Raw genomic sequence first — 25,250 nt, forward strand, 5'->3', positions numbered from 1 at the left:
CACAAGAGGAAGGTTCCAGCTCTGAAAAAGGAGTTTGATCAAAATCTTGAACTGCCAGTAGAAATATCCTTTTGCATGTTGACCTTTGTTGACAGAAGTCACTTTAGCTTGGCAGTGAAAAGAACGGCTGCTAGCTTGACAAAGAACTGCACAAACCAGGTTCAAGCTGGACTTTGGACCCTGGTATCTGCAACGACTCCATCAACTCCTAATCTAGCAGTTCTGCTGGGTCCAACTATTTTACAGAACATTTGACAGACCTGTGGAGAAGTGAGGACAGACATGAGTTGATCACATGATCCACTGAAGCACCATTTTACCTGCCACTGAGGTCACCAACATGGAGCTGGAGTTGGGACTCTTGAACTGAACCTGGTATCACAGCGACACCTACTGCTGCAAAATGGAACAGCAACATTGAACCAAGTACAGGATTGGAGGGAGACTGATGGTCGCTGTTTGGGTTTTTGAAGAACAAAGAGGGCGTGGCTTCAAGCTGGATTCTCAGAGACTATTTCCCCAACCTCTACATTGGAATCTACACTGTCATCCGGTCATGTGACTGAAGTCATCAGTCATGTCAGTGATGTCACTCTGCAGGACTGTCACTGCCATCACATTATAGAAAAGAATCCAGACTCCTCATTTCTGGGGCAGTTTTGGTCTTTAAAGACTTGACAGTTCCAGGAGATTTAGTCTGGCTCAAGATCTTCAGATCAACCCAGGACAGAAGGCTATGACTCCATTGGATTGTATCGTTGGAGCATTCAGAGATCTGGTGGATCTCAGTAGGAGCTGTATTTATCCACTGAATGATCCTGGTCAATGTGATCCTGCTCCTCCATCTCTCAGGCTGACAGAGCAGGAGGACCTGACTGAGAAGAAAGCTGCACTTGAGCAGCTTCAGTCTCTGTGTGACAACACACAGGCAGAAAACCAGAATTTGAGGGAACAAGTTTCTACTCTTGAACGTGAGAATAAAAGAGCAATCCAGGAGCTACAGAACCTCACTGCTGTGGTGGCCAACCTCCAAATGGTCCAGGACAAGAACCAGACTCAGATAGAAGATCTGAACGCAACAGTCCACAGTCTTCAGTGTGAGGGGAGGAAGGTTGATGGAGAGAACAATGAGCTCAGAAAAGAGCTGACCCAGGTTCAGTCTCTGAGGGAGAGTGAACAGGTGGAGATGAAATGTCTTGAGGAAGACCTGACTGAGAAGAAAAGTGCACTTGATCAGCTTCAGTCTCTGTGTGACAAGAGATGGACAGAAAACCAGAATTTGTGGGGACAGGTTTCTAGTCTTGGACAAGAGAAGATCATTGCATATCAGCTGGTAGAGAACATGTCTGCCATGGTGGGCAACCTTGAATCTGTGAGGGAGGAGAACCAGACTCAGATCAGAGACCTGAACACACAAGTCCACAATCTTCAGCTTCAGGTGAAGATGGTTTACAAGGAGAAGTGTGACCTCAAGTGTGAGCTCAACTCCATCCAGGCAGAGAAGAACAAAATGAGAGAAGAACTCACTGAGAAGAAGACGACTCTTGAACAGCTGAGGTCCCAGAGTGAGGAGAGAGAGGCAGAAAATGGATGTTTGAGGAGACGAGTTTCTACTGCATCTCAGGAGACAGAGACCTTCACTGCTGAGTTGGCCCACCTTGAATCAAGGAAGGACCAGGACCCCACAAAGACTGGCAGTCTGAACGGTGAAGTTCAGAGTCTTCTATGTGCAGTGAGAACACAAAAGAAGAAAAGGAGCAGTGCTCAGAGGGAAATCCTGGGAAATCTTCATGATTTAAAAAACTGTTTGAAAGAGGAAAATCATGACCTTCAAGTGAAGGTCCAGCAAACTTCTGAAGAGCAAGCAGACTCTCCCCTACATCCAGCCAGAGAAGAGCAAACAGACTCTCCCCTACGTCCAGCCAGAGAAGAGCAAGCAGACTCTCCCCTACGTCCAGCCAGAGAAGAGCAAGCAGACTCTCCCCTACGTCCAGCCAGAGAAGAGCAAACAGACTCTCCCCTACGTCCAGCCAGAGAAGAGCAAGCAGACGCTCTCACATGTTCTTCTGCAGAGGAGCGACGGGATTCTGCTGCATGTCCTGTGACTGAAGAGCAGAATGATGGGGGCACCCTGGAGACTGGACCTGCTAGGGGTCAAACCAGAGGTCTACTGAGCCGTGTGACATCTGGTGTTGAAGATGCTCTGTTCATGTTCATAGTTTTTTCTTTGTGTGCTTTTCCTCAACTCTGTTTTCTTTGTTTGTTATATATGATGATACCTTGATCACCACAGCAGTTGATCCCAGCTTGATTAGCTGAGTGCTTTGCAGTCTAAAGCACTTTAGTGACACCTGTGGGGTACCTTATCCTCCCTGACCACAGGGATTCAGCCTCACTGAAGGAGAGGGAACCTTCCAGGTTGCAGCTTCTAGACTCTGGAACGCTCTCCCACTGGACATGAGGACGCTGTGGACACCTTTAGAAAGACGCTAAAGACCCATTTGTTTTGTAATATTATTGTTCATGGAATCGTCCCTCTGTACCTGCCCACACAGGTCAAGAGGTCAAATGATTCCCTGTTTAAAACAGCTCTTCCATCACATGGATGTGCATCCCAACAGTCAGAGCTCACAGACGCTCCTATTCCCTCCAGTGTGAGGCACTACGAGTGACTGATGAGGGTCAGGGGGGGTCAGGCTAGTCCAGATAGTGGGTCTGTATGAGGATGTTAGGGAGGGATAAGGTAGTGGCAGAGTTCAGGCTGTAGCTGTGCTCCAACAGTTGAGACAGGGCAGGACAAAAAATGACCTCCTGATGGCGTTAGGAGTGATTCTTACAAGAACCAATCAATAAAAGTGGGTGGTGACCTGCTCATGTGACGCTTGTGTTGATGATTACTGGGTCTCCTCCATGCTCATTTATCATGAATGAATCCCTCTGAGTAAAACACCTGATGACTCCTGAGTTGTTTCACAAAATGTGTGTGTGTGTGTGCGCGTGTGTGTGTGTGTGGGCAATATGTGTTATGGTTGTTATGTAGTTTAAGGTTATTATCTCTGTTTCTTGTGTCTTTGTCTTTGTCATCCTCCCCTTCGTCCGTCCTGGATTTTTGACCTTGGTTGCAGGAAGCCTGTGACCTCAACTCCTTTTTCTGTGTTGCTGAACGTAGAGCCTTGCTTCATTGTGCTCGCTAAAGTGTGATCCTCCCTGCTAATTCCTTATTTCATTGACTAATTACCCACCAAAAATTAATACCTACTTGCTTTATTTGGCTGAAGTTTAAAAGACCATCATTCTGGTAGCAACAGTCTTTCTGCCTTGTAAACACGCTAAGCTAACGATGGCTTCTCCCTCTTGTCCTCCTCTCTCCTGCTCAGAGTGCCACATGTTTTGTTCCTCTTCTGCCTCCTTTAGTGACACTGATAAGTGTGTTAAATGTAGTTTTTTTGTTGTGTTGGAGGTGAGGCTTAGCGATGTTGAATTGGACCTGCAGCGGCTCTGCACCAAAGCTGCGAGAGCTAGCCAGCCCTCATTAGCTGGTGCAGACCACCTTAGCTTAGCTCCTAGCTTAGGTCCAACTTGCGCTCCCCCAGCAGCTCCCAAGCATCTGGGAGAGCGCCAAGAAAAGTTGGGCCTAAGCTAGGATGTGCTTGCTCATGAAGAATTGTTGGGTGTAAATTCATTTAAGGAGTGTTGAACTGGACCTGTTCTACTTGAAAAGTGTAACTTTTGTTATTTGTTGCTTTACAGGGTGATGACTTGACTTCATTGCAGCTTTGACCTGAGCAGGTGTTCATTCACATCTCAGTAACAGGGGACACTTTATCACAGCAGTGGACAAACATCAGCATTCATTACCCAGCAGCTCCTCTGATCAACAGAACAAGTTAAAGTATTCTGAGAATGAGGGCATTGATCCCTCTACCTCTCACATGCTAAGCGAGCGCTCTACCATTTGAGCTAATTCCCCTGCTCAGGAGCATAGTAGATAATGGAGGTTGACCTTCATCATGGTTGAATGAGCGTCACCAGTTGAAGCTTCTCTGGTTGACCAATGTAATGGAGACCAAGGGTTCCATGACATCAATGATTAATTGAAGGTAGCATTTGTCTTGGTATTAACAGTTTATGTAAATTAGAGGCACACACACATGTTACATGTACCGTAAATGACCAATTTGTAGCCCGGGCGTTGAAAAGAGACCAGGGGCCCGTTTCACAAAGCAGGTTTAGAGTGCTGCTCAGTAAAGTTGCCATGACTTGAGATTCTCTTCCTGCTGGGTCCATTTCAACATTCTTATCCTTCCTATCACTGGAGATAAAGTAGCAGTCAGGGCTGTAGGGTAGGGTTTTCTATGGAGTTTTTCCTCAGTCGATGTGAGGGTCTAAGGGCAGAGGATGTTGTTATGATGCCATGTGAAGCCCTTTGAGACAAACTGTTGGTGAAAACGGGCTCTACAAATAAAATTGCCTTGCCTTGCCTTGCCTTGTACTTGATTAGTACTGCATATAGTACACATCAGTCACTGCCATTACACAGTGGAATGGTAGTTGAAGTACTGTTTAGCAGCAAGCTGAAAACTGTTGTGGTCTTTGACAGTTCTCTTGTTTCTGAATGAAAATCCTGTGAAGGAGAATCATGGAGACATCCTAAAAATGGCTGAGGTCTCTGAGCTGCAGCAGGTCTGAGCTGCTTTTGATGCCCAGATGATGAGGAGGCAGTGAATGGTGGGTTTGGTGGAGCTGGAAAAAGGCTGCAGGTGGGGAGGGGTCTGCTGGTGTCAGGACTTCCTCTCCAGGTCTGAGGGCTCCCCCCTGCAGTTCCAACAAACACCACAACAGTCCTGGAACCCCTGCAGATGGTGGAGGACCATGATGACCCCGATGCACCATCAGGCCATCAAAAACCAGTCCTGATGGTCAAAAAGGTCCCTCCACTCATCCAGGCTCAACTCTAGAAGAAGCTTCTGGAACAGATGAGCAAACACACTCAAATATAAATCCTGATGTAAACACACTGGCAGACCAACGTTTACCACAATGTTGATTTTTACAATTTCCTTCAATGTTTGAAAAACATCAAAGTGGACAGAAGCCCAGATGGTCCAAACCTGTTTCCTGTCTCCTGCCATTGTGGAGAGCCTCTGTTCTGTCCTGCTGCTGTCCAGTTGTCTCTACTGAGCTCCTCTGCTGGTTCCACCTTGAAGAGGGTCTGAGCTAAAACTGAACCTTGGGGAACTTCAACCTTTGATCTCAGAGTTTTGTGTTTGATCTTAGAAGTCTTTGTTCTCTCAATGTCAAGTGTTTTATTCTTTTTGCTGTTTTCCCCACACTTGAAGGAGAGTTGTACCAATCAAGAACATCAGGCAGGAATGCACTCCAAACCAAACTGCTTTTTCTCGTTTTTATTTTTTCTTCATTTTTTCATCCACACCTACTGATCTTGGATCTGCTGCCCGTTCCTGCCTGGTAAAAGAAGGAACCAGCATCTGGTTCTCCAGGCTGAATGAACTCCAGGACGTTGGCCAGCTGGCACCAGGCGCTGACCCAGGTCCTGCATGGGAGATACTGTCAGTTCTGTTCTGCCCTGCTCACAACCACAGGCTGGTGTTGAGGCCTGCAGCAACCAGGGCCCCAGTCACCAAGAGTATAAAGGCTGGACATTGTGGCAGTGGGAGGAGTCAAAATGAAGACAGACCAATGTGAGCAGGACGTTCCTGGAGAAGTCAGAAGAACTTGACCATGTTTCCTACAGTACCCAGGAGGCCTGGTAGTTGTTGAAGGAAGCTCCAAAAGCAAAGAGCAGACAGCAGGACATCAAAAGAAAAGATCCAGACATAATCCTCCTGTGAGTCCACAGACCTGAGCACCGCTGCTCTGACTACCAGGTTACCTCCTGGTTATCAGGGTGAAGTCAATAAAATAATTAATAATAATAATAAAAGAAGAAATAAATAATACTAAATCAAGGCCTATTTAATAAATGGTGGTGCAGAGGAAGCATGCTGGGACCAGAACCCAGAGGTTGATGGATCAAAACTGTCCTCTGGTAAAAGAAAGTAGTTTTTTTTTTAAAATGTGAATCTGTTAAAAAGAGGTGGAAATCAGAATTCAAACCATTGGGAGAGTTAATAACATTCTACTTTTCCACTGAAGCAAAAGTAGACTTCAGAAGGTTTTAGTGATTCAACATAGCAGCTAAGTTTCCATTTCTATACTGATTGTCTGCAATGGTTCGTGGGGGTGGAGCCTATCACAGCTGACATCAGGTGAGGAGGGGGTTCACCCTTGATGGGTCGCCAGTCCATCCCAGGATCAGCACACACAGACAGACAACCATTCACACTCACAGTCATTCAGAGTGTCCAGGTAACCACTACCCTCTTGAAGTCTTTGGACTGTGGGAGGAAGCTGGAGTACCAGAGAGAACCCACACAGAGACAGGGAAAACCTGCAGGAGGGGTGGAGATTGATGAGTCCTGGAGACGTTCAATAATGTCCACAACTTTGGCACCAGGAAGACAGCAGGTGATGGCACCTGGGAGTTCAACAGACCTGATGATTGAACCACCAATCACAAGGATTTCAGCCTCCATTGTAAACAGAGAGTTTAGATGAGAGAGAACCTGCTGTCAGCCTCACCAGTCAGGGCAGTGGCAGAGGCAGCAGAGTTGAATGAAGCAGGACCACCTGGCAGGTCTCAGCTGGAGGTGATGTCATCACTGGCCTCAGTCCTCACCAGTGCTCTGCCTAGCAACAGGGACGATGGGGAGAAACCAGTAGAAGCGCTCTGAGAGTTGGAGACAGCAGGAGAGAGACCACGACAGAGTCACCCATGGGAAACTGTTGGATCCACTCAGGACAGGCTGCTCCAGAGGTGGAGGCACCTGTACAGGGTGCTGGCACAGGTCTGGAAAGTCTTAAAAAAATGTGTGTGAAAGTATGGAAAACTTTTCTCTGGTAGGAGAATTTTAGAGGCACTCAAAGGCACATAATCTTGTCATTGCACATAATCTTGTGGAATCTCTTTCAATACTCCAGTGGTGTTTAAGTGGTGACAATATGGGTTAGTGACTGGGAGGGTGTGTGTGTGTGTGTGTGTGTGTGTGTGTGTGTGTGTGTGTGTGTGTGTGTGTGTGTGTGTGTGTGTGTGTGTGTGTGTGTGTCTGTGTTTGTTTGTGTGTTTATATGCAAATCTTTCCATGGAACAACGTTTTTTATTTGAAGCAAGAGCCTCCAGATCAAAGTCAGAATTGATGATGATGTCATCAGGGGGCTTTTATTGTTTATTTATTTGTACCTAGAATTCTGTCTTTGATCTCAGGAGGACATGAAAGAAACTCAACTTTAAAAAGTATATGAGAGCATTCAGCTTGGTTAGAAAACATTTTGACTGTTTAACAGTAGAGTTTGTTAGAAACAGTTTACAACGCTTTGAATTAAATTGAAGATACAAAAACCTTCCACACTTAAATCCTGTCTCTAACTTCAAACTGGGGATGAACATTTTTATAAGCAATCTGTCTCTATGTGTTGGCCCTGCCATGGACTGGTGACCTGTCCAGGATAAACCCCGCCCCTCACCTGAAGGCTGCTGGGATAGGCTCCACCCCCCACGAACCATTGCAGATCATCAATAGCCAAAGCTACTAAGGAGGATTACAGTTTGTCCTTGCAGGAGTCAGTGACTTAATAGAGTCTAACAAAGGGTTGAACCTGAATGAGACAGTCATCCTACAACATGGGGCCATGGCAGAGTGAACCAGGAACACTACAATGGGGGTGAGAGTGGAGCCATGATGGATTCACAGTTCATCACCTCCACCATCATGTGGACCACCTGATCACCTCTCCCTCAACCTCTAAATAACTCATTCCCTGACCGGGAATCAAACCCAGGCTGCGGCGGTGAGAGCGCCGAATCCTAGCCACTAGACCATCAGGGACCACACTGAGCTCTCCAACAACAGAGACTATAGACAATGACTCAAGAACACAGGACTCTGTGGTCTCAGCTTGAGATGCAGAGGGTCCACCAAGACCACCAGACACCTCATCCTCCTAAAGACAGTCCACCCCCAGGATCCTGCCCCCCTCTGCTCCAACTCAGCCCTCCATTCATAACGTGACTTTCGCTACGTCCGAACTGCCAAGTACCAACATACGTCCTCCTGCTACGACCTAAACATGGCGGCACCACTCAGACACCCGAGAAGATTGGTGGTGAAGCACGACCTCTGCTGGCAGAGCACAGATACCGCAATTAGGTAGACAGCACCAACGAAAGCCCCACCTGCTGGCCTGACTGTGGTACTGCACTCCACTCTGAACACACCCTTCACTCATTCTCTATTATTAAGCACGTTAACGCACCTGTACAGGTGTGTTCACATTATATACATATTATATATTTATGCTTGGCCGTTTTTGATGAACTTGGGCGGTACTCTGGCGCAGGGATGAGGTCATGGAGCTGATCTGGGAGCAGTCCTGATGTTAAATGCTGTGATGAAGGACAGAGTGGTGGCAAAATGGGTCAAATTTAAATTGTCAACAGTTCAACGTTGTTGGCAGGACTCCAACCTGAGCAGGGAGACCCCAATGGATTTCTAGTCCATCGCCTTCACCACTCGGCCACAACGACCACATTCACACACTTTTGTAGGAGACTGAAATTAGACAATGAAAGTTCATGTCAGCACAGTCAAATATTTTTTGTCCTCTCTCAAAGACAAACTATTTGTGTGTGTGTGTGTGTGTGTGTGTGTGTGTGTGTGTGTGTGTGCCAGTGTTGTGACTGAGCGGTGAAGAAGACGACCTTCTGACTCCATTTTCTTTGTTGCTCTTCTATCAGTTCCTCAGTTTCACTCATCAAGTGAAGCAGCTTTGACAGGTTTACTTCTCTGTGTGTTCACAACTTTGGTCTTTAAACTCCTGACAAACTCACCACGTCACACATTTGGTGAATTAAAGCAACAAATAATGACATCATGATGATTCAGGTTAGGGGGGCACGGCCTGGAGGCAGAGTGGCCGTCTAGCAGAGTTGCTGGTTCAGTTCTCACTTCAGCTGGTGACCATGTTGAAGTGTCCTTGAGCAAGACACTGAGCCCCTCATTGCTCCTGATGACCAGCATCCAAGACCAACAAGCTTCTGATTGGCTCTGATTCTCTGAGCCAAAGTCCAACACAGGAAACAGAAACTCTTGAGGTTGTCTCACATTTTTTAAAGAAACTCAGCACAGGACAGTGATAGGAGGCTGGTTTCCTTGATGTGGGCTTCACCTCCACTGTTGTCCACATTTAAATGCTGGCTGATGCTGGTCCCCTGTTGAAACCTGGACCAGACCAGGGACCTTTAGACCTTCAGTCTAACGCTGTTCCAGCATTGGATGAAAGAGACTGGTGCTCTCATCTTCTTCAACACTGACTTGTTCTACCAGGACAAGAGAATCTGAGCTTGGATGTCATTTAGCAGTCAAAGGCTTGTTAAACTGGTCAACATCAGCTGGTGTTCACTCTGATGATGTAGCGATGGTCTGGATTCTTCCTTCTGGAGCACCAAGCTGCTGGGAAGAAGCCTGATGATGTCAGAGTTGTGTTCAGTGGCTCCTGCTGGGTCCATTTCTGACAAATGGGCTCCAAAGAGTTCACTGTTTAAAAGGCTCAGAGAAAGCAGCACATCATGGTGGTCAGGAGACGAGGTGGCCGAGTGGTTAAGGTGATGGACTGCTGATCCATTGAGCTCTGCAGGCGTGGGTTCCAATCCCATCCTCGTCGTAGGAGACTTTGGTTTCTGCTCCTAGATTCTGGAACGACTCTGAACTGTGAGGCTTTCCAAGAGGAGATCTGCAGCACCAGAGAGCTGCAGTTCCAGGACCCCACAGCACCCCCTACTGAATTGGATGGTAAAATGCATTTGTTGGACTCTTGTTTTTTGGTGACAGCGCCACCTATCAAATTAGATGATAGCAAAATGACTAACTATTTTATTCCACCAAAATACTACTTCCTATCCTTTAATTTTTAACTATAGTATTAATGGTTTCTTCCATTTCCACCAAATACTTTCAAATTTATAGTTTTAAAGGTTCGTTCCACCAAAATACTTTCTAATTTATAGTTTTAAAGGTTCATTCCACCAAAGTACTTTCTAATTCATAGTTTTAAAGGTTTGTTCCACCAAAATACTTTCTAATTTATAGTTTTAAAGGTTCGTTCCACCAAAATACTTTCTAATTTATAGTTTTAAAGGTTCATTCCACCAAAATACTTTCTGATTTATAGTTTTAAAGATTCGTTCCACCAAAATACTTTCTAATTTATAGTTTTAAAGGTTCATTCCACCAAAATACTTTCTAATTTATAGTTTTAAAGGTTCATTCCACCAAAATACTTTCTAATTCATAGTTTTAAAGGTTCGTTCCACCAAAATACTGCTTCCTGTCCAACTTCTCAGTTTTAAAGGTTCCTTCAGTTGAGGGCTCCTGGTTCTGTGTGAGGGGTTGAGGGTCGATATGGGATGATGAGGAAGATTTCATGTCACGATGGTCCTGCTAAAGTAACTGTGAGTCATGACATCAAACAATGTCATCAAAATATGCTTGAACTGAGACCCCTCGCTCCGTGTGGCTGCTCTCACGGCCCGTACGCTCTTGACGGCGCTCCGTGCGGCGGCTCCCCTGCTCCAGACAGAGAAGGGGTACCTGCCGAGTCTCAACAGCAACCCCCCCCCCCCCCAGAGAAGGGGTACCTGCCGAGTCTCAACAGCAACCCCCCCCCCCCCCAGCCCCCTCTCCAAAGATCATCACGCGTACTGGAGGGCTGTGATTGGGCCGCTGTGGTGCTCCGTCTGTCTGTGACCTCAGGTGCCGCTCCTGACTGCGCACGGTGCTGAAAGTTTGAGATTCCAACAGACATGTCCAGGTAAAAGAGGACGTCTGGTCCCCCATCAGATCAAGTTCACCTGATTCTGATCATTCAAAAAATCACATGGTTGGCCCCGATTTCTGATCACGTGAATGGATCAGGACATCTTTTTGACTGTAGGCCCAAGGTTGTTATGACAATGATGATGTGTCCAAAAAAAAATTTTTTTTTTTTGAAGATTGTATTTTGAAACAAAATTGGAATAATTTCATTTTGAAAAGCCAAAATAAAAAGTTTTGCTGACAAAGAGAGCAGTGTGTGTTTTAAATGTGAACCAAACAAGATGCCTGAATGTTTTTGAAAACTGCACTTTGTAATAGAAAATTAAAGTTATTTTATTTTGAAAAACAAAATCAAACCTCAGTTGTGCTGACAAGGAGAGCAGTGTGTGTTTTAAATGTTAATAGAAGAATAAGCCTAAACATTTTTGAAGACTACAGTTTGCAACAAAGTTTGAATGATTTTATTTTGAAAAGCCCAAAAGAATGTTGTGCTTACAAAGAGACCAGCGAATGATTCAAATGTGAACTGAAGAACAAATATTCTTGAAGACAATTTGTGCATTTCTTTGTGCTGTCTGAGTACACATTTGGCCCAGATGTAAGATGTGAATCATGGCTCTGTGCCAGATCTGAACCAAATGTCATAGCTGTAGGCTGGACCAGAACCGGCCCAAACCTGTTCCTGGTTGTGCTGCATATGTGGACCGCATTTGGCCCAGATGTGAAATGTGAATCACAGATTTGTGCCGAATCCAAACAAAATGTCATTGAGTTTTTAACTGTACTGGGCCACAACCGGCCCAAGTCCATTCCAGATCAGTAATCTATATTGTTGCCGGTATTGGGCCATTGTGAATAAAGACCCCGGTGCAGATCTGGCAAACGGGTCTGCACCAAATCTCATCCACGGTCTGGAGCAGATCTGCTGCAGTGTTGCTGTCTGGGAACTGTCAGCTCCAGTGGAAGTGCATGGGGAGGCTGTCTCCCCTCCTGGTCCAGACTGTTTCCCCTCCTGGTCCAGACTGTCTCCTCTCCTGGTCCAGACTGTCTCCCCTCCTGGTCCAGACTGTCAAACACAGGCTGGTCACATCCAAACTAAAACTCCCACACCTTCAAAAAACACACCACTGAATTCCTGACACAAATCCCTACAAAATGATGATGGTACATTCCACTGTTGGACAACATCTGGGGTTTAGGACACTTTTTCACATGAAAAACTCTAAAATCCTGCTCTGCTCTCCCCTCTGACACAGGGGGAGAGAGCAGCGGGGGAGGGGCGCTTCAAGCCTCAACTCTCCCCTTTGCACTCTCACTTTATGTCAGCTGGGGAGGGGCGCTGCAAGCCTCGACTCTCCCCTCTGCACTCTCACTTTACGTCAGCGGGGGAGGGGCGCTTCAAGCCTCGACTCTCCCCTCTGCACTCTCACTTTACGTCAGCGGGGGAGGGGCGCTTCAAGCCTCGACTCTCCCCTCTGCACTCTCACTTTACGTCAGCGGGGGAGGGGCGCTTCGAGCCTCGACTCTCCCCTCTGCACTCTCACTTCATCTCAGCGGGGGAGGGGCGCTTCGAGCCTCAACTCTCCCCTCTGCACTCTCACTTCACGTCAGCGGGGGAGGGGCGCTTCAAGCCTCGACTCTCCCCTCTGCACTCTCACTTCACGTCAGCGGGGGAGGGGCGCTTCAAGTCTCGACTCTCCCCTCTGCACTCTCACTTTATGTCAGCCGGGGAGGGGCGCTTCCAGCCTCGACTCTCCCCTCTGACACAGGGGGAGAGAGCAGCGGGGGAGGGGCGCTTCAAGCCTCAACTCTCCCCTCTGCACTCTCACTTTATGTCAGCCGGGGAGGGGCGCTTCGAGCCTCAACTCTCCCCTCTGCACTCTCACTTCACGTCAGCGGGGGAGGGGCGCTTCAAGCCTCGACTCTCCCCTCTGCACTCTCACTTTATGTCAGCCGGGGAGGGGCGCTTCCAGCCTCGACTCTCCCCTCTGACACAGGGGGAGAGAGCAGCGGGGGAGGGGCGCTTCGAGCCTCAACTCTCCCCTCTGCACTCTCACTTTACGTCAGCGGTATAATAATATAATAATATGTATAATAATATATATATATTTATATATATATATATATATATATATACACACACACAAAAATGTGTGTATGTATGTGTGTATATATATATAAATATATATATATATACACACACACACAAAAATGTGTGTATGTATGTGTATATATATATATATATATATATATATATATATATATATATATATATACAGAGAGATTAAAGAGGGTCTGAGCTAAAACTGAACCTTGAGGAACTTTAACCTTTGATCTCAGAGTTCTGTGTTTGATCTTATAATTCTTTCTTTGATCTCAGAGTTCTGTGTTTGATCTCAGAATTCTTTCTTTGATCTCTCCTTGATTTCTCAATGATTTCTTTGTGGACTCCAATTGTCTTTGGTCTCTCAGTGAGACAAAGACAGAGCAGCTCCAACCTCAGCCTCCAGGAGGCCCTGATCCTCTAGTGGTTCGTAACCCTCACCCTTCGACTAAAAGCTCCCAGTAGGTGATGCAGGTCCCCCTCACTCCTGGTTCTGGAACCTCACCACTTCTTGCTCTCTCAGCTTCAACAAACCCAAAATGGGGACCAAACAAACACATGGGGAGGAAACTTCTTTGGTGGAGGGTTCAACCTCTGTTTATATAAGCAGACAAAGTGAGTGGAGATGCTGAGCTTGAAGGGGTTTAGTTCCTCTTCAGTCTCCTCATCCCAGTGTTTTTCTTCACTCAGCAGGACGACATTCTAGATGAAAGTCACCTCATAACTGGATTTAAATTTGGTCTCTGTTGTCTGAAGGGGCAAAGTGGTTCCTGATGGTCCAGGGGCCAGGATGTGCTGCTTCACAGCTGTGGGCCGGTGCTAACAATGAGGAGCTGAGAAAGAGAAGTTCATGTGAAATCAAACGTTTGGAGAACCAGAAAGTCCCAGCAGGTCCAACAGACATTCTGGAAAATAAAGGACAGAAACGCAGGACTTTTCGTGTTAAAAGAAGGAGAAATGGGCCTCAATGACAAAGAGACAGTTCTTTATTTTGATGAGATTCTTCTCTCCTACACAAGAGAGTGACAGTGTCTGCTGGCTTTGACCTCCATCTTTCCACTTGGATCTCATGTTTCTGGCTGTGTCTGAATTGTCAAGTACCAACCTACGTCCTCCTGCTACGACCTCCAGCTACAGCCTCCTGCTACGACCTAAACATGGCGGCACCACTCAGACACCCTAGAAGATTGGTGGTGAAGCACGACCTCTGCTGGCAGAGCACAGACACCGCAATTAGGTAGACAGCACCAACGAAAGCCCCACCTGCTGGCCTGGCTGTGGTACTGCACTCCACTCTGAGTGCACCCTTCATTCATTCTCTATTATTAAGCACACTAACGCACCTGTACAGGTGTGTTCACACACGTCACGTTTGGTGTGAACACACCTTTAGTCATCAACAACGACTACAAATGGTGGTGTTGCATAAGAATGGGAGACTGTTGGTGGCGCTAACTTGGCTTGTGGGTCCACACGTTTTGAGGGGACGAAGAAGAAGTCCGCGGTGCATTGTGGGCCATAGGTTGCTCGTAGGATGCACCTGAACCGACCTACAATGTGGGCGTGTTTAGGCTGGAATTTAGGTTGAGAAGTAGGTCGCTACTCGCGCCAGTTGTGGTTTTGGACAGCCTCCGACCTGAGACCTAGGATCAGACCTACTTGGCTACTCAGACGCAGCGCCAGTTCCTGAATCAGTCACGTGGTCACTGCCGGCTCACGAGGCTTCGAACGTCACCAAATACGTCATCAATACGCGCTTCACAATAAAAAGAAGCGGGACGCCTCTGAACAACAAGGAAAGAAGGAGAAGTCCGTGAACCCCCGGCCTCGGTCTTTGTCTCCTGAAGGCTGAGTGGCGCCGGTAGAACCTCAACATGTGCGCCGCGCAGCTGCTGCGGGTGTCGGTCCAGGAGCGGATCCTCGCCGCCGCTGAAGACTTCCTGCTGCAGCTGGGAGAAGGAGACTCAGCGGCTGGAGTCCCGGTGCTGAGAGCGCTGCTCACCGAGCGGCTGGCGGCGGCCGCGGAGCAGATCGTGGCTCTGCTGGAGGAAACCGTGGCGGAGTACGAGCGGGAGAACCGCCGGCAGAGGTTGCTGCTCGATGCCGTGCTGAAGCCCCGAGTCAGGCTGGACAGAGCAGGTGAGTCCCCGCAGGGACCTGCTGGGCCCCGAATTCAGTCCAGGAAGTGGAGCTGCAGAGGCCCTCAGAGAGCATTTTAGGGGATTTTAGGTGTAAAAAGCCATTTCCGGGTTGTGTGTGAACGTCTGAAAGGTAAAATGTAAAAATTCAAAGGGTAAACTAGTTTTTCTGTGGATTGTTGTCCAGCCTTCTTTTGTAGTTTTTAACCTGTCCTGTTCAGCAGCAGCATCCATGTTCCTGGTGCCTGGTTGGACTGAAGCAGTTCTACTCTGCTAAGGAGGAACCTGATAAACTCCTCCTATCACCATCTGTGTTGAACTTTATTAGGAATGTGTTGGTTCATTGATGAAGCTACCGGACTGAGGCTCAGGAGAGGACAGGAAGAGAGAGCAGGGACAGGACAGGGAGGACAAGGGGGGGACAACAATAGGAGAAAAACAAACAAACAAAAACAGTAACAACAATAACAACAGAGATTTATCGAGAGTTCGATCGGAAATTCTACTGGTCACCAAGTGACGAACTATAAAAATAGACCAGAGAGAGAGAGAGAGTAGAGCCAGCAGGTATTTCTTCTCAGAGTATTACAGTTCTACAACACAGAACAACAGAAGTTATCAGTCGAGAAAAACTCTCACTGACCTGTCTTTGTAGCCAGAGAGGCGTGTATTTTGAGACCAGATGTGTGTGTGTGGGTGTGTGTGTGTGCTACAGTTTGTCTTGAATGCAGTGGGTAGCTGACTGTCGCTGATGTGGGGGTCCTGAACATCACACCCCCAGTCCAGGATAGCAGGCAGGTCAGGACCAAGGCACCAGGGCACCCAGAAACCCCCTGAAAACAGGGAGCCCCAGGAACCCCCCCCCCCCCAGGCCACAGGCCCAACCCAGGCCCGCGCTGGTGCAGTTAGCAAAAGGGGCAGCAATGGACCCACTCCCCGCCCCAGCTGCCCCCCCATCCCAACATGGGTGCAGGGTGTGTGTTGTGCGTGGGAGTGCAGATGTGATGGTGTGGATGACTAGAATGTAGTTAAAATTCAGGGAGGCACCTGGGGCGTGGGAGCGCCGCCGGTTGCTTGTTTGTGCCATTTATTCTTTTTTATATATTAATATTAATATTAATATTGGTCCAGACGTTATGTGTGCCAGAGAGCTAAGTATTTCCTGTGTAGGTGTTTTTTGTGTTGTTATTTTTTGATGGCGCCATGAGGATCATGAAGTGAAAGAAACAAAGACCTGACGCATCAGTGGATCTCAGGAATCATCACTCCAGGGCTGGAACCTGAGGTGTGAGTCACTGTCAGTGGTCAATGTGAAGAACACTCCCATTGACAGGCATCAGAAGCATGTTACCATTGAGCTGAACCAAGACAAGACCAAGCTGAGGGGACATTCACACTGTGTTGCTAACTCCTGCTAACTGAGGCGTGTGTGACAGGCTGGCCCAGCATGCTGTGCATGTTGGTGTCCTTGTGTCGTTCTTCTGTAGGCTGCTACGGTGCTACCTTGTTAAAAGATGATCCTGTACACTGGAAATTATATCAGCCCATTAAAAACAACCTTTTTTTCTCCACTGCCCGGTTGGCCTGGGCTGGACCGGCCATTAGGGAATCATTCCACTTCTCCCAGTGGCCAGCACCTCCCTGGCTGTGAGTGTAGGTGGGCTGACATGTTTAGCATCGGTACAGGTTCCCTCTGGTTCTAGGGACTGAACTCTCATTCTCCTACAGGGTCTCATTCTAGAAATGAACATTCTGACTAGCAGATGTGATCATGAATGGACAAAACCATTCAGCAGAGGGGACCTGTGACCTTTGACCTGGGTGACACAACGTTGATCCAAACATCTGAAGCCAGCGTTTCTGTTCCCAGTTTGCTGACTGGTCCTCAGTAGCAGGACGTCTCTTTTCATTGAGTTGATTTCTGTTTCTGTCTGTTGCTCCACTGTTTCAGAGTCAAATGAAGAGATTTCTGATGTTGCTGTTTGTGTCCTGCAGATGTGGAGCAGCTGCTGGTGATTAAAGAAGAGGTTCCCCCTGAGCTGCAGGACCCAGAGCCCCCCCACATTAAAGAGGAGTGGGAGGAGCTCTGGACCAGTGAGGAGGGAGGGCCGCTTCAAGGGCAGGAGGAGGCTGATATCACCACGTTCCCTTTCACTCTGGTCCCTGTGAAGAGTGAAGGGGACGAAGAGAAACCTCAGTTCCCACAGCTTCATCAGAGTCTAACTGAGGAGAACTTGAAAGAAGAGTCTCTGAGCAGCAGCCCAGTTCATCCACTGAAAACAGAAGCTGATGAAGAAGAGAGTGGAGGACCAGAATCAGAACCAGCCAGCAAGGTAGATCCAGATCCACTTGTGCAACCCCAGACTGAAGACCAGATGTCAGACTCTTCTGAAGCTGAGACTGAAGTCAGTGAGGATGAGCGTCCCTTTAGGTGCTCAACATGCAGTGAAGGTTTCAGTGACAGAAGGATTTTGGATGTACACATGAGAACACACACTGGGGAGAAACCATTTCCCTGCTCAGTTTGTGACAAAAGCTTCTCAGAAAACACACGTCTGATAAGACACATGAGAACTCACACTGGGGAGAAACCATTCCTCTGCTCAGTTTGTGGCAAAAGATTTTCCTCTATGGGATCCCTGAAAACACACATAAGAACACATACTGGGGAGAAACCATTCCCCTGCTCAGTTTGTGGCAAAAGATTCTCAGAAAAGGGAACTCTGAAAAGACACATGAGAACGCACACTGGGGAGAAACCATTTCCCTGCTCAGTTTGTGGAAAAAGATTCTCACGACAGGCATCTCTGAAAAGACACTTGAGAACGCACACTGGGGTGGAACCTCTTGTCTTGACAGCTCTGAAGCAGCCAAGAGTGGGAGATGTAGGTTGAAGGCCAAATAATGACTTTATTTAAACCAATGATACATCAAAGATGAACTGAGTGAGCGATGTCATTGTCAGTGAAGTCTATGGTTGTGGTTGTGTGTGAGTGTAAGGTAAGTGTAAGGAAGAGATGATGGATGAGGAGGAAGAGAGGGAACTAGACAACACGTCCACCACCATGTTGTCGTCCCCTTCACATAGGAAATATCCAAGCAGGATGACTGCAGGAACAGAGACCACCTGACTGGTCTCTGGTTGGGACACTGCAACGAATGAAGGAAGGTGAGTGGATTATGGTCAGTGTAGACAACGTGTTTACACAGAGAACAATCATTAGAACACACAGCTGAGAGACATCAGTCTTGCTGAGTTAGTTAACAAAGCTTCTCAGATCAAGAAAAGATGAGATGACGCAACAGAGAAACTTCCTTTGTCCAAACAGGATGAAGCTGAAATCATGGAGCCACCATTGGACAGGAGGGTGTGAGGGCTGATCTGATTTCTCTGAGGTCACCATCAAAGATCCACTTGGCACCAAGTACTTATCTTTATAATGATGTATTGATCCCTGATCAAACACTGAATAAGTGAACATAATTGAGTGGGTGGAGTCTCTGATGTCAGTGATGTCATCCAGCTGATGGAGAAATATGGGACATCAGCTGGAGCCTCTGGTGAAGTACTTTTAGTAGTAGTACACATGCAGTATACGCTCAGTACCGGCTCGTACACAGTCACAGTGGTCCGGCTCAGGCAGGGTGCTGTGCTGCTGGGCACCACTCAAACAAATACATGGTTCCTATGGGAGGAATTGGTTGGATTTCTGGTGGATCAGGACCAGGACTGAAGTTGGTCCCTGACCGTCCTGGAGGGGCGGCTGTAACACAGGATGAGTTTTCACAGTGAAGGTCTTCTTCTTCTTCTACAGCTGAATTAAAGTGTAAACAGCCTGTTTAGAATTCTTCACAATAAACAATTCAGTTGATGAAGCTTTATATTGAAAGTATTTTATTTTGTAAGGGCTTCAGGTAGTCTGCACTTCCTGCCTCTTGTTATCCTTTTGTCCTTCAGTCAGCAGCAGTGCAGGAGTCACTGAAGATGTAAGTTGCTTTTATAATGTTGCAAACTGGCGATGTGAGACTGAGAACCTTTTACTTTGTGTTCAGCAGTGTTAGAAGTGTGTTTGCACTCTGAAAATGATCGCTTTAGTTCCTGTTTATTTCAGAAATTAGCATTAAAAGGAGCTAATTGTTAGCTTGTGCTCGGTGGATGTTGGGTTCATATTCAGCTAACTTGGTAAGTGTTGTGAGGAGATGTGTTCATACTGTTCATTCTCAGTGCTTCTCTTGTGTTTACATGGAGAGCCTCTACTTGTATCACCATGTGGTGTTTTACTATTTTGAGTGTGTGTTATTTTATTATTTTTCTGTTCATCTGCTGCCCCACTGGGCATTGGGAGCTAATTAGCAGTATGCAGTGAAACTGGGTTACATTTGGATGCTGTAAAACCAAATCCCTGCAATTTTTTGAAATAATAATAATAATAATAATAAAACAAGAACACACCTTAGGTTTGTTTTTGTACCTAAATTTTCCTTTTAGACCTTTAAAGTGAGGAGAAGGATTTAAACTCTATTCTGTATCTCACTGGAATGGTGCAGTGAAGCTAACACAGGGTGATGTGGTCTCTCTTCTTAGTTCCTGTCATTACGCAAGCAGCTGCATTCTGGAGCAGCTGCAGGGTCTTTAACCACTTGTTAGTGCAGCCTGATTATAAAGAACTACAATAGTCCAGCCTAGAAGGAACAAATGCATGGAGTTGTAGACAACTGCTGGCCTTCATCCAGCTTTATTGATAAATATAACTGCGTATCATCTGTGTAACAATGGAAATTTATGGAGTGTTTCCCAATAATATGACCTAAAGGAAGCATATATAAAGTGAAGAGTATCGGCCCCAGCACTGAACCTTGAGGAACACCGTGTTTAACTTTGGTTTGTATAGAAGATTTATCTTTAACATCTACAAACTGAAATCAACCTGATGAATACGATTGAAACCACTTTAATGTTCCCTGAATGCCAACTGAGAGTTCAGGTCTGTGTAGCAGGATTTGATGGTCAGCTGTGTCACAGGCAGCACTGAGGTCTAACAGGACCAGGACAGACTCAAAGCCATCATCTGATGAATTAAAGGTGTTAGTCATTTCTACAGTGCTGTCTCTGTGCTGGGCTGGGCTCTAAAACCAGACTGAAACCCTCAAATCAACTCTTGTTATGGAGGAAGTCACTCAGCTGATTAGCAGCTGCTTTCTCCAGGATTTTAGAGAGGAGGGGAGGTTAGCTATCAGTCCACAGTTGGCTAGAACCTCGGGGTCTAGAGGAGGCTTCTGAAGCAGTGGTTTAATGACAGCTCCCTTCAAGGACTGTGGTTCATATCTTGTTACTACAGACAGAGGAATCAGATTGAATAAAGAGGTGCTCACTGAGGGAAGACTTCCTGAAGCAGCCAAGTAGGAAACAATCTAAGAGACAGGATGAAGGTTTGGAAGAGGTAATTGGAAGGTAAAGAGGCACTTCTAAAAGTCTGGCTGTTGAGAAGAGCTGTGTTCAAATGAAAGCAGGAGGTTTGAAATGAATATTTTAATAAAACAGAACAGGAGACTGAAGAGTGATCACTCAAACCCACAGGCTGAATGGGACATCTCTTAAAAATATTGAGCCACTGAGTAAAACCATAGAAGCGCTCCTGTCTAGTCGGTGCTAACAAGTTAGCTGTTGAGTGAGTCCAGCTGTGCTGTCCAGGAATCCTGGTCAAAAGCCTCCACTCATCAAACAGCTGGTGTGTTGGTGGATCTGTGGATCCTGCTGGAAGAAGCAGGGTGGAGCTCTGAATGGTTCCTGTCTCAAAGAGCTTCTCTGTGCAGCTCCCATCAGCTCCTAAAAACAGGAAACCAGCAGATTCACTGTTGAACAGTGGCATTAAAATGTTTCAAAAGCTGTCCTGTCCACCATTTGTTGGCGCAAAGACATTTAAAAACACCAGTTGAACATTTTCCAAATTTGCTCTCACCTTCTTTCAAACACCTGGAACGAGTTCCTCCAAATCAAAAGAAACTGGTGAAAAAAACAACAACAAAAACCTCCTGGAGAATCAAACTCCACCCTCTGCTCCAACTGGACTTGGGACTTCAAATGACCTCCATTAAAAGCCTGCCTGCATCCCCATTCACTGACTGTTGTGCTGTGGGTCTCCTGGACAAACATGGCAGGATCCTCTTGATCTCCAGGAGTTTAAAAGAGCAGCTCTTTTAAAATGGGTTCTGGCTCCGTTCAGGTTTAGAGAGCTGAGACTAAAATCACACATGAATAAAAGAGGGAACCCAAGAAAACAAGTCAGCGTGAAAGAGGAGCAGATTTTAAAACTCCTCATCATTTCCACCTCCAGGAGTGAAGCCTCCCGGGACCCAAGAGGCTCCAGCTGGCAGAGCTCTCACTGGTTTCTCCACCACCTCCCTAACCTGAGCTGGAGCATCTGAGAACCAAACAGTGACCCCCTTCATTCCAGAGCCGACTCCACAAACTCTGAGCCCCCACTTTACCCACAGCCAGCAGGCCTCCTCAACACTGCATGACACGACGACTAAACTGAAGAGTCTCATCAAGAGATCAGTCACGTGCGTCTGCTGTGGAGGGTCAATCTGTCCGTCCACATTCAGATCATTAACGCAGCGACTCCTAAGCACCAGTAGAGCCTGTTCATCATCCCTGGGTGGGCTCGAACCACCAGCCTCTCGGTTAACAGCCGAGCGCGCTGACCGATTGCGCCACAGAGACTCTGAGGCACCTGCTTTTCATGAAGAGTTTTCAGGCTAAATTCAGTGTGTGAGGTCCACACTGCACATTTGAAGGACCATGAAGGACAGAGGAGAGTCTGACTGTCATGGTGAAAGCCTTCAGCACTAGAACTGAAACAGCCCCCACCATCTTAACCCCCCCAGACCAAACAGGCTTCATCAGAAACAGACACACCTCCTAGAACATCCAGAGATCATCAGTCTGATTCATAGAACATGGCAAACAAATAAGAACTTGTTATTGTTTGATCAGAAGCTGAAACAATGTTTCTATGTTTGTCTGTTCTGGTCTGAATGAAAGAGGAGGTTTTCTTGGTCATGTGACGTGGATGAGAGTTCAACTAGAACTTCCTGCTTCAACAGGATTTGAGTTTGTTGGGATTTTGTCAAAGCCACCAACAAAACCTCTGAGTGGTGCAGATGTCTGCTGCCTCCTCAGAGCAGACTGGAGCTCAGCCTCACTCACCTGTGGGGGCCCCAGCAGAGCCACCGTGTGATGGAGCTTCAGTTTAGGCTCCAAGGTCCTGGATTGAATTGGTGTTTTGTGTGTTTTTAGGCCTCCTGGCACCGATGAATGAATGAACCATTGTTCCAGAGGGAGCTGGTGTCAGGTCAGTTCCTGTTTCTACAGGACCTCCTGCTGCAGAGCCAAACTGGGAAACATTTGAAACTCAAAATCCTGTTCTTGTCACAATCCTGCTCTCCTAAATCAAGCACTGTTCAGTCAATGGTAGAGCAGAGAGGAGCAGAGGAAGAGAGCTGGGACCAGAACCCAGAGGTTGATGGATCAAAACCATCCTCTGCTAAATGAAAAGAACAAAATAAACCCTTATCTTTAGGAATGTGTGTCTGTTAAAAAGGGTTTCAAAAGGAAATTTGTCTTCCTCCAGAATCACCAACCATTGTGAGTTAACAACAGTCTACTTTCTGACTGAAGCAAAAGTAGACTTCAAAAGGTTTTTCTGATTCAACATAGCAGCTCAATTTCCATTTCTCCACTGATTATTTGTTAAGGTTCATGGGGGGGGGGTGGAGCCTATCACAGCTGACATTGGTCAAGGGGCAGAGTTCACCCTGGACAGGTGATCAGTCCATCACAGGACCAACACATAGAGACAGACAACCATTCACACTCACAGTCACACCTACAGTCAATTTAGAGTATCAATCAGCCTTGTCCTCTCTTGATGTCTTTGGACTGTGGGAGGGAGCTGGAGTACCAGAGAGAACCCACACAGGAACAGGGAGAACATGGAGACTCACACAGAAAGATCCTGTGCTGGAGCCGGGACTAGAACCTGGAACCTTCTTGCTGTGAGGAGACAGTGCTGACCACTGCACCACCGTGCTGGATTTTCTGTAACATCAAGTACATCTGAACTGGCACTTGACAGTGACAGCAGGAGAACAAAATTCCCAGTGTGTCATCAACATTTCCTGTCAAATCAATGATAGAAGCTGTTGAATTTCTGGATCAGAACAAGGAGGAAGGAGCCCCAATGAAAGAGTGATGGTTCTTGATTCTGATTTTGTTCTTCACTCCTACACCAGAGAGTGAAAGTGAGGGCTGGCTGGGAGCAACTGCCTGCTTCAGAGTGGGAGGAGCCTCAGGACTTTCCAGTGAGAGCTGCAAACTTCCACCAGCGCCCAGTGCCAGCAGGTCTTCATGATGGAGCTGAGAAGAACACAACAACACCAGAGCACTGGAGAGGAGCACAACACTTCTTTGCTTCCTGGCCACTCTCATGTCTGTCTGTCCATCTGGAGCTGGGGGGAGGAGCTTCACATGTTTGTCTTTTTTTAAAAAGGGAATGACATGACTTCCTCTGTATGTTAGAATATGAACTACTAAAAATGTTCATCTCCAGTTTAAAGTTAGAATTAAATTTAAAGTAGAAAACTCTCCCCTCTTCAATCCTGTCACTCAGTGTTGTAAACTGTTTCAAACAAATTCTACTGTTCAACAGTTCAAGTGTTTCTAATGAAGCTGAATGTTCTCCTCTACTTTCCTCAATTGTGTTTCTTTCATGTCCTCCTGACATCAAAGACACAATTCTAGGTACAAATAAATACACTATCAAAGCCTCCTGATGACATCATCATCAATTCTGTCTTTGATCTGTGTCTGTCCAGTTTGTCCTGAGTGGATCCAACAGTTTCCCATGGGTGACTCTGTCATGGTCTCTCTCCTGCTGTCTCCAACTCTCAGAGTGCTTCTACTGGTTTCTCCCCATCGTCCCTGTTGCTAGGCAGAGCACTGGTGAGGACTGAGGCCAGTGATGTCATCACCTCCAGCTGAGACCTGCCAGGTGATCCTGCTTCATTCAACTCTGCTGCCTCTGCCACTGCCCTGACTGGTGAGGCTGACAGCAGGTTCTCTCTCATCTAAACTCTCTGTTTACAATGGAGGCTGAAATCCTTGTGATTGGTGGTTCAATCATCAGGTCTGTTGAACTCCCAGGTGCCACCACCTGCTGTCTTCCTGGTGCCAAAGTTGTGGGCATTATTGAACGTCTCCAGGACTCATCGATCTCCACCCCTCAGCTCACATCCTGATTATACAGGTGTGTGTGAATGACATCACGAAGAGGCAGCCAATCATACTTCATGACCAGCTTGAGTCTCTTGCTATTTCAAATCAGAGTCTGGGTAAATTCTGTGTTTTTTCTGGCTCCATCTCTGCTCCTTCCAGAAGCAGGGAGCATTTCAGCCTCTTTACAGTCTGCATGAATGCTGAAAGGCTTCTGTACTGTTTGGCTTTGCTGTTCCCTGCAGCTTGGACATCAGATTAGAACGAACCACACTCACTAACTCACCTGTTCTTAACCACTGAGAGCTGATTTGGTTAAACATGGAAAAACACTGACTCACTATGAGGATGTTCTCCTGCCCTGTGTGGGTGGAGCCAAGAGAGTAAAAAGACTGAGACCCAGAAATCAGGGCTTCTTCTCCTCCATCTTAAGGTGGTTAGACTGAAGTCTCAGCTCTGACTCTGGATCTGTTCTCTGTGTGCCAACGTTAATGTGATTGGACCAGAGAAGTTGATGAGGATTTTGTTAACCTGAACCATGATAGAAAATTGTTTTTAGTTTATTTGATAGCTGATTGAAGACGTGGGTCAAAACTGACCGTGACCATAGAGATGGGAACAGGAAGCTGACACAAGAGGAAGGTTCCAGCTCTGAAAAAGGATTTGATCAAAATCTTGAACTGCCAGTAGAAATATCCTTTTGTATGTTGACCTTTGTTGACAGAAGTCACTTTAGCTTGGCAGTGAAAAGAATGGCTGCTAGCTTGACAAAGAACTGCACAAACCAGGTTCAAGCTGGACTT

General features: G+C 46.7%; 1 non-coding gene across 1 annotated transcript; it reads right to left on the minus strand.

Annotated features, from left to right (window-relative positions):
• Positions 1-21,823: 21,823 nt before the first annotated feature.
• Positions 21,824-21,897, minus strand: trnan-guu (transfer RNA asparagine (anticodon GUU)). Its single transcript has one exon. It is a non-coding gene; the product is annotated as a tRNA-Asn (tRNA).
• Between the last annotated feature and the right edge of the window lie 3,353 nt (positions 21,898-25,250).

The sequence above is a fragment of the Aulostomus chinensis genome, chromosome 1, assembly GCF_037954235.1.
Source record: "Aulostomus chinensis isolate RoL2024-O1b breed Wild chromosome 1, RoL_Achi_v1.0, whole genome shotgun sequence".
Lineage (NCBI taxonomy): Eukaryota > Metazoa > Chordata > Actinopteri > Syngnathiformes > Aulostomidae > Aulostomus > Aulostomus chinensis.